Below are 9,980 nucleotides of genomic sequence, written 5' to 3' on the forward strand. Positions count from 1 at the left end.
TTATTCTGGGGGAAAAGTGTAAGGATGTTGGGATGGTATGGGTAAATGGCTGATATTTTCCTTCAATATTAATTTATATCCTAATTAAATGTTTATTTTTTATTGTTTATTGTTTGAATCTGTCAACATGTTGAGCAATGGAATACATGTCTTGATAAGCAGAAGTTCCTAGGTTTCAATTTGGATAAGGGCAAGTGAGCCAAGATTTCAAGATCTGATCCAATGTGGAAGATACCTGCCTAATTACATAGAAAAAGATCATATATTCACAAGGGCCATATCTCTCCTCCCCTCTTATAGGAGGAATTTTCCACTCAGCTTGACCTTTCTGATTATGAGTGATCCTAATCAAAGCAAGATCTACACCATACTTTAGCTACCATCCAGTCATCTACCCTGGGTACTGTACCATCTGCATTGGCATTGCAAAGCTCAACCAATCAGTCAATATTCAGGGTCTACTATGTGCCAAGCACCAGGGATACAAAAAGAGTCAAAAGACAGTCCCAGACCTCAAGGAGCTTACAATCCAATGGAATAGACAACAAGTAAACAAATATGTATAAAAGAGCTAAATAGAGGATAAAAAGGAAATAATTAAAATAGGGAGGGCACTAGGATAAAGAGGGGTTGGGGAAGGCTCCCTTTAGAAGATGGGATTTTATTTGGGACTTGGAAAGAAGACAAGGAAGCCAGTAGGTGAAGAGGAGGGAAGAAAGCATTTCAAGCATTGGGCACAGCCAAAGAAGGTGTCCAAAGCCAAGAGATAAAGTATCTTGTTCATGGAACAGCGAGGAGGGCAACACCACTGGGACAAAGAGTACACCTTAAAGAGGAGGGTACAAGAAGACTACCATGGTGTGCACAGAATTCCAACACTTTCTTCTTTGTGCTCTGGGAGGAATGATCAATCAGTACTGCTGTTTTCAGAAAGGGTGAGATGACCATTTAATGCTCTTCTCACAATTCTTGTGACTCTCTAGACCAAAATTCTCTTTCCTGGTGACCAGTCTCATATATTTGCTTTCTTTCCACTACAATAGAAGTTCTTTGAGGGGAAGGATTATCTTCCTCATCTCTTCAGATCCCAGTGCCCATTACATGTAATGAGAATCTGGTGCATGCTTAGAGTGTCTGGGATGGGGAGCCTGGGGAGCCTGCTGCCAGGAGAATCATGATGATGGAGAAAGGAAGAGAGATTGTGGAGCATGTCTAGACATCCTGTAAAGGGTCCTAATCGGCTAAACATGTATTGAGGAGGAGACTGTTGGCTGAGGAGGCATTCAAACACTACAGCTCATTATTCTGTGTTCTCTTTCTGGATTCATTTGGTGACTACTTGACTTACGGCATTTGATGAGAGACCATGCTGATCTTGGGAATTTCAAAAGATCAGGAGAACAACCCAGGGGAATCTGGGAATTAGAATCCAGCCAGGTTTCTCAGTTCACAGAGCATTAATGTCATAGGGAGCAAGGAATAACCCTTGGGAGTGACCTTCAGGACTCCAACTCTACTGTGGCTGAGCTGTTCATATAGCTTTGATGCTGCATCTGGATGTGAATTTGGTGAGACCAATGTTATATAAAAACTGAGACAAGTTTTGAACCCACTCTCCCAGAGACCCCATGTATTGTAGGCAAGAGTATGTGCTGGAGATATTGGGGGAAATGTTTGTACATTTGTTCTCACTGTATGTTTGAAATAATTTTTTAACCAGATGTTAAGCAGTTTAATGAATGCTAAATAGTTAAATGTTTTTTCATCCATTTATTTATTGTCTAAATCTCCACCCCTTTTAACCTAGGGAGATGACATAAAGAAGGTGCAGTTCTTATGAGAAGTGGGGCTGTGATTGTGTTCCTAGGTTTAGAGAACATCCTGCCCCACTGGTACCCACACGTCCTTTAGGTTTAGCACAGCCAGATAAACCAAGTGCAGGCACAGAACAGTTACTTGAGGAAGAGGAATTCTAATCTTGGCTTTGCTACTACTACTATGTCCCCCATGTCAATCTTCCCATACATACAAAGAACTTACTAGTAACTCACCTCACAGTGCTATGCCAAAGGAAGAGGAAGAAATAGTAGTAACTTACATTTCTGGAGTACTTTATGGTTTAAAAAACAGTTCTCTCACAACAGCCAAAAGGGTGCCATCCAAGGAGTTCAACCTTCATTGGCCACATTTTTCAGTGGGGCAAACTGATGCCCAGAGAGAAGAAGGGACTTGCCGAAAATCTCAGTATTATGTGACTGAGCTAGAACTCAGATCCACACCTTTTGATAGTCTAGTTTTTTGGGGGGGGTTATTCTGGGTTTGTTTTGGTTTATCTAGCTAATTCAATTCAGTTCCAGAAGAAGCAAGATATCCAGTGGCGGGGGATAGAGCATGGGGCCTGGAGTCGAAAGACCCAGTGTCAAAGCTGGCCTTAGACACTTACTCCAGGCAAGTTATTTAACCACTTATCTGCCTCAGTTTCCTCCTTTGTAAAATGGGGGTCAAAATAGCACCTACCTCCCAGGATTGTTGTGAGGATCACATGAGATAAAATTTTTTTTTTTTGGGTGAGGCAATTGGGGTTAAGTGACTTGCCTAGGATCACACAGCTAGTAAGTGTTAAGTGTCTGAGGCTGGATTTGAACTCAGGTCCTCCTGACTCCAGGGCCAGTGCTCTATGCACTGTACCACCTAGCTGACTAGAGATAATATTTGTAAAGCTCTCTGTCAACCCTAAGGTATCATGCAAGTGATAGCTATGATGATAATGACCAAAAGCCCCAGAGAAGCAAAGACAAAATAAAAAACAATGCCTGTCCTCAAAGAGCTCGTGTTGTTCCAGGATGGTATTAAACTACCCTCAGTGATCCAAACACATCTCCATCGAGCATCACAGGGGACAAAGAAGAGTTTACTCACGTTAAGTTCTTGGACTCCCTGGTCCACTGGAAGGAATCTGAATTTTTGAAGCTGGACAAACTACAAAAGATACTACTTGGGTCTAGCTTAATTCCAGAGTCAAGGTCTTCAGAGCTGGGTCCTCTAGTAAGCAGTTTCTTAGAGGACATGATGGCTGTGGAAACAAGATTATAATATACATTTCTCTAGTGGCTTATGGGATGCAAAGTGCTTTCAGTACGACAAACTTTGGAGGTGTTGATGTTCAGTCATTTCAGTCATGTGACCCTATTTGGGGTTTTCCTGGCAGAGATACTGGAGTGGTTTGCCATTTCCTTCTCCAGCTCATTTCACAGATGAGAGAATTGAGGCTAACAGGGTGAAGTGACTTGCCCAGAGTCACCCAAGCTTGTAAGTATCTGAGGCAGGATTAGAACTCAGGTCTTCCTGATTCCAAGCCTGGCACTCTATCTACTGTACTACCTAGCTGCCCAACTAGAAAGTACAAATATATTATCCTCATTTTACAGTTAACAGAATTGGGTCACAGAAAGGAAATGACTTACCCAAATCACCCAGTAAGTGGCAGAGCTGAAATTTAGACCAAAGAACTCTGACTCCAGTATCCAAGCCTTTTGTTCCTGTACTATATAGGCTGTACCCCAAGATTAATCATTCCAAGGAGTATCAAGGGCCTATGGGCTTTTCAATGCCCAATAGACTTGGTCAGGGACACAGCTGTCAATCCTCAAGTAACTAGTAATATAATTTAGCACACAAGCCTTCACAATGGCACATATGGTCCAAGGGAACATAAAGATAGACACAGATGAAAAGGCTCTCAGGAACTCTGAGTCCCAGAAGCCATTCTGATCTGATATGAAGATGTTTCATTGGATGCCCAAATCTTCTTTCTCCTCTCTCTTTTTTCCTTCCTCCTTCTCAGGCCATCAATTTGACAATTGTGATTTGAGTGTATGGTCCAACCCCTAATAAAAGGCAACCCAGGTGCTCTGGGTGCCATGGGTCCCCATGGACACTTATCTGCTTGCTACAGGCAATCTTAGTGAAGGAAAGAATTTATTGCCCTCCTCAAGGCTATTTGCAAGCAGGTGCTATCTTCCTTACGCATGTCTCTCCTTCCCAGTCTCCCTGTCCATGATAATAAAAACCTTTGAACTATTTTTTTATAGAAATTCCAGGGAGGTTATGGCTACAGTCCCTGACAATAATTATTAAAGTTGGGGTAGTGGAAATGAGTGACTAGCCTTATAGAGAGTGTCATGAAGTCTTGGTGGATAGACAGCCTACTGCAATAGTGCTCACAGAGACTCATGAAAGGTTTAATAAGTTCAGCTTACCTTTTGTAGGTGCATTCCCCTGTCTCAGACTCTTGACTACTCCTAACACTTTCCCAGGAACTCAGACCTGATTGGATTTGGAAGTCCTGATGCCTGGGCTCTTGCCCAGGCTCAGTGATCTGGAGTGAATCCCGCTTGTCTGTCTCACAGTGGCCTTCTATCTCTAGGGAGAGGAGAACTCTGAGCCACCTCACAATGGCCACTGCCATAGCCAATAGAGCTGTGAGAGCCTGGGATGAGAGACAAATCCTAATAGGAGAGGATGAATTTATTGTACAGTGACCAAAGCCTTTTAACCTTCATCATTTGCCATGCTCCCTCTTTCAGCTTTGTAGCAACATGGACTTATAGGCTCTAAAGGTGAAAGGGACCTTTTGTTCAATTGTTTTTCAATCATGTCCTAGTCTCCATGACCCCACCTTTTGTTCTCTTCATAGAGGTACTAGAGTGTTTGGCCATTTCCTTCTCCAGCTCATTTTACAGATGAGGAAACTGAGGCAAGCAAACAACGTGAAATGACTTGCTCAGGGTTACACAGCTAGTAAGTGTCTGAAAGCCAGATTTTAATTCAGGAAGAATGGTCTTCCTAACTGCAGGCCCAACATTCTATCCATGGTGCCACCTACCTATCCAAAAGGGACCTTAGAGATCAACCAAGTAGACCCCCAAAACTTATACGAGCCTCTATACTTGTGAATTATCTGCAAATATAAAAATGGATATGACACAGCCCCTGCTGCCAAGATGTTAAAGGCAGTGAAAGACATGCAGAGACCAAACTGTGATGTAAAAGAGAGAAAATGCATAGAAAGCATCCAATTTCTCCAGTCTTTTTATACCTGACTCCCCAACCCATCCTCTGGTCCAGTAACACTGGCCTCCTGGCTGTTCCACAAACAAGTCTCTCCATTACTGGGCTCTGGGCATTTTCTCTAGCTGTCTATCTCATACCTGGAGTGCTCACCCCTCCTCATCTTTGTTTCCAACCTTTCTTTAAAAGCCAACTAAAATTCCATCTTCTACAGGAAGCCTTCCCCAATCCCTCTTAATTCTAGTACATTCCTTCTTTTAATTATTTCCCACTTATTCCATGTATATCTTGTTGGTATATAGTTGTTCATTTGTCTCTCTGTTTAGATCGAGAATCCCTTGTGGGAAGGACTGTCTTTTGCCTCTTTTTGTATCTCCAGTGCTTAGCACAACATGTGGCACATAGCAGGCCCTTAATAAATGTTTATTGACTGACTGACTGAGACTAGTCTAATTTGATTAAATTTTAGTCTGCAGGAAGGGGAATATTATGAAAGAACACTGGGAGGATAGGTTGGAGCCAGCCTTGAAATGGCTGGGTCAGGGCTGCTGTTAGGAATGCAAATTCTTCTCTAAGTAGGGAAGAGATGAATGGGTTCAGTTAATCAGTTTAGATGCTTTACTTCATTTTTGATTGAAGAACTAGAGCTATTTCACCTGGAGGAAAGGGCATGATTACATTCCTCAGGTGTGGGAGAAGGAAATGAGTTACACTGAAAGGATCATTTTCTATGTGTTCAGAGGACCTAAGTTCCCTTTGCTCCTCTTATGCTATCTATGCCATCTATGCCTCAGGCAAACCACTTCACCTACTTGGGACTCAGTTTCCTGATCTGTAAGATGAAGAGGCATAATGGTGCATATCAGTATAGCTGCTGAGATTGGTGGATTGATTGAGCTCAGGAGTTCTGGGCTGTGGTGGACTAAAACCATTCACCTGCACCAACAGGTGGAGCCAGGGTTGGAGGGAGGGGGCACCGGCCTGCCTAAGGAGGGGCAAAAAGGCTCAAGTCAGAAATGGATCAGGACAAAATTCCTGTTGTGATCAATGGTGGGGTTGAGGCCATGAATGGCCACTGGGTAAGATAGGATCTCAAAAACAAACAACCCACTAACAAAGAAACAAAGAATGAATGGATGGATGAAAGGAAGAGGATGGTTTAGATCAGTGATGTTAAACACAAGGCCTATGGGCAGCATGTAGCCTGCAACACTCCCAATTGTGGCCTGAATCAGATTAAAATGTAATTGGGAGGGGCAGCTAGGTGGTGCAGTGGATAAAGCGCTGGCTCTGGATTCAGGAGTACCTGAGTTCAACTCCAGCCTCAGACACTTGACACTTACTAGCTGTGTGACCCTGGCCAAGTCACTTGACCCCAATTGTCCCACCCACCAAAAATGTAATTAGGAACTATTTAAAAAAATACATGAAAAAGTACAATAGAATATAGATAATGTTAATATGTTGTTTTATAAGTCACAATACAGGAATCCTTGAGTGTGGTTGAATAGCTTCCTTTCTATTTGGGTGTGACACCATTGGTCTAGATGGCCTCTGAGGTCTCTTCCAGCTCTAGGTCTATGATCCTAAGTATCTGAGGGGCTCTCCAGTTAGAAGAGATAGATTTGTCCTGCTTGGCTCCAGAGGGAAGAACTGGGAAGTCATAAAGGGGCAAATTTCGGCATGATACGAAGAAAAAGTTCCTGAAGCTTTCCTAGAGTTCCAGAGTTTTCCAAAAATGGGATGAGTTGGCTCAGGGTATAAGATGTTCTTATCCTAATTTTTTTTGGGGGGGGGTGAGGCAATTGGGGTTAAGTGACTTGCCCAGGGTCACACAGCTAGTAATTGTCCAGTGTCTGAGGCTGGATTTGAACTCAGGTCCTCCTGAATCCAGGGCCAGTGCTTTACCCACTGTGCCACCTAGCTGACCCATCAAATGTCACATTTATTAATGAAGCTTCTCTTCCGTCTTGATTCCACATATGGTCTCATAAAACTTTATAGGTCTTCTTGGGCAGTTAAATTCATGTTTCTATAATTATAGAACCCCAGAGCTATCAGGGACCTTGGTGAGCATCTACACCAATCCGTACCTGAACTTGGTATAGTGGATTGAGTTTTGGAGTTGGAGTTGGGATGCTTAAATTGCACTATATATACTTGTTGCTTGTGTGACTGTGCTCAAGTAACAATCTTTCAGAGCCTCATTTCTAAATTGGAGATAATAGTACTAGTGTATTGGAGGCTGAATTGGAGTACAGTTCATGGAGCATGCAGGTGCCTGGGGATGAGTCTTCAGGGCCTGGTAACTTCCAGTGACATCTATGACAATGCTGAAGGGCTTGTCACTTTGGAAAGATGAAACAAACCAGGGATTGTTGTGATCCCTTCTCCATAATGGCTGAAGTGGGGGGAGGCTATGTCAAAGCTGCATTAGAGTAGCCACTCAGTGTTTTTTTTAATTCTATTTATTTTATTTTAAATTTATGTAATAAAATAAGCATTTCCATAATACTATAATTTTTAAATGATTGTACATGAAACTGCAAATCTGTTATGTGGATCTTAAAAGGAGTAACTGCTTGCTCTGTCTCTGTCTCCTTCCTATCCTCTCCTCCCCTCCTTTTCCTCTCCCTTCTCTCCTCCCCTCTCCCTTCTCCCCTGTCTCTCCCCTGCCCTTTTCTCTCTTCTCTCTCTTCTCTCTCTCCCTCCCTCTTTCTCTCTCCCTCCCTCCCTCCTCTCTCTCCCTCCCTCTCTCTCCCTCCCTCCCTCCTCTCTCTTCCTCCCCCCTCTCTCCCTCCATCCCTCCCTCCCTCTCTCTCTCCCTCCCTCCTTCTCTCCCTCTCTATCTCTCCCTCTCTCTGACTCTCTCCCTCCCCCTCCCTTTCTCTTTTTCTTCCCTATCTTTCCCTCCCTCCCCTTCTTTCTCCTCCCACTATTCTCTTTTGTCTCTCTTTCTCTCCTGCTCCCCCTCTCTCCCCTATCTGGGAGATAGAGACAGAACTCTATCTCCTACCCCAGCAACATGATGGCTGCAAAGTATATGGGAGAAGGCCCATGAGCTGCTTAGGTGAACCTCTTCTTGTTTCTTTCCTAAGTATAGGTGACTAAGTGGTAATCCCAAAATGGATGTTTTCAACCTTGAAGGCAGACTTTCGAGTTTGAAAGGAACCTCAGTCAGTGCCAGCTTCACTTCAGATAACGCCCTGCCAACTATTTCAGTATTTCTTGGAGATGATCTTCCATAGAAAGATGAGCCCAGCCCTGGCCAGAAGACATGGACCTTGAAGGTGTTGCTTGGACAATGTAGATAAAAGGTAAAATGTGAAATGCTGATTCAGCAGTCCCACAGGCTGCTTTATGTTTTGACATTTTAGGTCTCAGCATCCTGGGAGACTATTAACAGTAGTTAGTTATTGCTGCTTGCTTAAGCCTTTGTTGATGAGCACTGGTGGATCATTTGCGTTAATCAGTTCTTTCTCAGGAGAAAATGAATAGCTGTCCTTTAACCTGATTTTCTTTTTTTTTTCTACACCAAGTAGTACTTTTCCACTCTGCCCTTTGGGAAAGGCCCTAGACACACAGGAGCCAAAATTAAGTTTTAAGTGATTCTTTCCAGGGCCCCAGGGTGAATGTGTAAAGAGCCCCAAAATCCCAGAACCTGATCTCTCTCTTCAGACACCCCTAGTACACAATCTGGTCAGCAAGTCTGAATCCAGAGCAGAGCTAAGGGCTCCATAGTAGGGAAAGGGTATGAGAGTCCCTTTGCCCCCCAGAGGCAATGTTATTTTTCTATTGTCAGCAAGGTTGCAGGAAAAATGCTTTGTAAACCTTCAAGTGCTATTATTAATTCTCCTCTGCAGTATGTATCCCTGACAAATGACCATACAATCTCTCCTTAAAGACCTCTTATGATAGGGAACTGTTTCATGAGGCAGCCCATTCCTCTTTTTTGGGGGGGGGCGGGGCAATGAAGGTTAAGTGACTTGCCCAGGGTCACACAGCTAGTAGGTGTCAAGTGTCTGAGGCTGGATTTGAACTCAGGTCCTCCTGAATCCAGGGCCGGTGCTTTTTCCACTGTGCCACCTAGCTGCCCCCTAGCCCATTCCTCTTTTTGAAATGCTTAAGTTGTAAGGCAGTTTTTCTTCTGATTGTGGCCAAACCTTCCTTCTTCCTTTTCTCCTCTGGGTTCAACCAGAATCCACATAATCCCTTTCAGAAATGAGTGCTTCGTATAACTCAAGACAATAATAACGTGTCTTCCTCTCCCCAACTACCAGTTTTATCTGTGCATATTTATCATTTTCTATTATTAGATTTGCTCCTAAAGGACAAGTACCATGCCTTATTTTTCTCTTTTCTAGTGATTCACATGGTACATTGTACATACAAAGTGTAAAAATAATTTTTAATGTTGATTTAAAAAACTTTGTGTTCCAAATTCTCTTCCTCCCTCCCTCCCCACCCACCCCCCTTAAGAACTCAAGCAAGACCATACTAAGTGTGGGGTTTTTTTTGTTGTTTGGTTTTGTTTGGTATGGTTTTTTTGTGTGTGTGAGGCAATTGGGGTTAAGTGACTTGCCCAAGGTCACACAGCTAGTAAGTGTTAAGTGTCTGAGGCTGGATTTGAACTCTGGTAATCTTGACTCCAGGGCTGGTGCTCTATCCACTGCACCACCTAGCTGCTCCTCATATTAAGTGTTAAATGAGATTGTTGAATTTGCCCCTGCTCCCAGAGGTTCACAGTAACCACTAGACCCTCCTCCCTCTCCTAAGTACCTGCCCACTGCAGTGGCTTCTTTTGTCTGCTAAGAGTCACTAAAGAATCCTGGCCCACACTAGGGATGGGTAAGTCAATCTCTCAACCTATAGGCATCCCTCTATGAAAAAGAAAAAGAAAAACCCAAAGA

Source organism: Dromiciops gliroides, chromosome 2 (genome assembly GCF_019393635.1).
Source record: "Dromiciops gliroides isolate mDroGli1 chromosome 2, mDroGli1.pri, whole genome shotgun sequence".
Taxonomy (NCBI): domain Eukaryota; kingdom Metazoa; phylum Chordata; class Mammalia; order Microbiotheria; family Microbiotheriidae; genus Dromiciops; species Dromiciops gliroides.